We start from the raw sequence: 699 nt of genomic DNA, 5'->3' as shown, positions 1-699 counted from the left end.
TTCTCTCCTGGTGGGAGAGGTACTCATGAATTCTGTGTTTTCGAGGGTACCAGCTGCTGGCTGGCACGATGTTCAGAGGCTCTCACGTTGGGCGCCAGCAGAGCTCCACCTGCCTCTGCCTCCCAAGTGCTGGGATTAAAGGCATGCACTGCCCCGCTAGATCTAGCTTTTATGCAATACAATCCCATTCCTTTTTGGATCTATGGATGAAAATAGATGCCTTTACAAGGAAAGGTCATGGTCAAAGCTTCTCATACTGAGTCTGTGGCGCCGGTCTCCTGCATGCACCTGGGGTGCGGCGGGTACCGCACCGCGTCGCGGTGGGTCTCTGCTACCGGAGCTGGCGGCTCTAGAACCACTGTCAGCTGCCCAGTCGGGTTCCGTTTCAATTTCCACCATGCACTCTCTCTCTAAGTTCGGGACCCATTGGCCACCAGGTCACAAGGGGAGGTGCAAGAAATGGCGAAAGCAGGGTCTCCGTGAGTCGTGGTTTACGAAGAGATAGCCCTCTCCGGGAAGACTGGATCGTAGGCAGTAAGACACAGAACTCAGCTCAGTCAGTGGTACAGCCCCTTTATTCAGTGACTTAGCTCGGCTCCAGGCCTTAGTGATCCAGCTCTGATTATTGAGGGAAAACCAGGATACTTTATACTGTGGGGGTAGTGGTAAAAGCCTTAGCTGATAGGTACTTTGTGGGAT

This window comes from Nannospalax galili, unplaced genomic scaffold (genome assembly GCF_000622305.1).
Source record: "Nannospalax galili isolate Female #2095 unplaced genomic scaffold, S.galili_v1.0 scaffold32, whole genome shotgun sequence".
Classification (NCBI taxonomy): Eukaryota; Metazoa; Chordata; class Mammalia; order Rodentia; family Spalacidae; genus Nannospalax; species Nannospalax galili.
The sequence above is the reverse complement of the archived record's forward strand: the minus strand, read 5'-3'. Positions refer to the sequence as shown.